The sequence below is a fragment of the Atta colombica genome, unplaced genomic scaffold, assembly GCF_001594045.1.
Source record: "Atta colombica isolate Treedump-2 unplaced genomic scaffold, Acol1.0 scaffold92, whole genome shotgun sequence".
Taxonomy (NCBI): Eukaryota; Metazoa; Arthropoda; class Insecta; order Hymenoptera; family Formicidae; genus Atta; species Atta colombica.
This window is the reverse complement of record NW_017259586.1, coordinates 312,687-314,609: the sequence shown is the minus strand read 5'-3', so window position 1 is coordinate 314,609 and position 1,923 is coordinate 312,687. Positions and strand designations below refer to the sequence as shown.

The 1,923-nt window shown below is 28.5% G+C and overlaps 1 protein-coding gene across 1 annotated transcript in view; it reads right to left on the bottom strand.

Annotated features, from left to right (window-relative positions):
• LOC108693539 overlaps positions 1-1,923 on the bottom strand; it is a 15,009-nt gene that overhangs the window by 12,015 nt on the left and 1,071 nt on the right. The gene's annotated exons all lie outside the window — the stretch shown is intronic.

Sequence of the window (1,923 nt, the reverse complement as noted above, 5' to 3'; positions counted from 1 at the left end):
TATATATATATATATATATGTCGTGATACCCCATAAACTGAAAACAATAATAAAATGTATCAACAATATGGATTAATTAAACTAAATAACTATATTACTTACTGCTGCAAAAAGCGTTGCGTCTATATTGAGACCTTTTGCCGAAAAAATATTATGGCAATGCAGTAGTTATAAAGAAAATAGCTGCAACTACAACGTTAATGTAATAAACGCAAAAAATGAAGAACACCATCGTAAAATTGAAAAATACCATCTTTATTCTTGCATTATAACTCGGTAATGTTTAACAAAATTGACGTAAATACATTTCTAGAAAAATAAATTCTACATAAAAAAATTAAATATATATGCAAATAAAATTACAATCTTATTACCTCTTTGATTTGTTTATCACTAGTGTTGTTAAGAAAATCATGAATAGTGATATGAATTTGTTGAGCCTTCTTTCCGGTCTCGCAGATCCACATAAGTAGCATCATTTGTATAAAGTGATGTATTATGGTCATTAAAAATTTGTCAAAAAACGGATTATTAAAACTAATAATGAGTATGCCATCTTGCCAGTGCACTATATAGAAATATAATTCAAAAGTCGTAATAGAAAAGATCGTAATTATAATAGCAAGAAGTTGCAAACTGAAAACTATGTTCATTATTTGCACTGTGTTATTAAGCATCAGATGTCGCTTCTTCAGGGCCTTTAGTTCTATTAGCAAACTTCTCTTTATGTTGCTCATCAATATAAAAACACATAATGGTCTTGTATCATTTATCATGAGTCTTTGTATATACGTCAGATTATCATTAATATTCTTGAAACAAGTCTTTAATATATAAACATAATTTATATATAACATATTTATCTGAAATACCAGCAGGATGCAATATGCTGCTAATATTCTGGCTAGGCCACTCAAAAAATTAAACGCCTCTAATTTAGGAAAATATATATATATATTTGCACGATCACGATTATGATATCCAAGATATTCTTAACATGAATTAATATGGACAGTTTTTGACTTCGAGAGTAATTTCGAAGGGAGCTTCAAAATAGTCTGTAGCAAATGCATTTGCGGAACGCAATTAAGATTTGTGTAATAATCATGATAAAACACTACATGTATAGTAAAAGATTGCCTCAAGATTTTTGGTCATGTCTTCCAAATTAACTTTATAAATAAGAGTGAATGAGCGTTATGTCATAAATGCCGCAAATGTATGTAGATAATCACGGATTGATAGTATGTAGTATGATTTTGAAGTCCCAAAAGTCGAAGCATTAATTTTGTAGGGAAACATTCCGAGAATGCGATCAACGATGAAACAAGGATACATTAAAGATTGGAAGTCCGTGGCGTGTAACAACCACCATCTTTTCTACATTTTATCTTGGATTTTTCAAACCAAGCACGATTAACAGAAATTTCTAGGATATTAATCGTCTAATTCGCATCTTAAATGTTACTAATGTTATATACACTGTGGTACTAAATGTAAATGTTTTTCTATGCGTAATATATAAGTTAGTCTGTTTGTATCAAGTATGTAAAATGTGACGTGGGCTTTTCGTCTTATATATGCGTGCAATGAGTTTCAGTTAAAATTATCAACAGTATTACGAAGCAGAATACTGGAATATACTGGAAAAGACATTTGTTAGTTATGAAGTAACCATGATGCTAAAAGGTTTTATAAAATTGTTTTAATATATTATTTGTGCACTCATAAAGTAGAATATTGTATATGGACTGCGTAATATTGCATTAAATGTGGAAATCCATTAATGATGATTGTCCAATTCGAAAATTCTCTCACCCTCTTTCTAATTTCTTTATGAAAAACAATTTATTATATAACTATTATATAATATATTTAAGGAACATTAAAATTTCTTTCTTATTATTAAAATTCTTATCATTA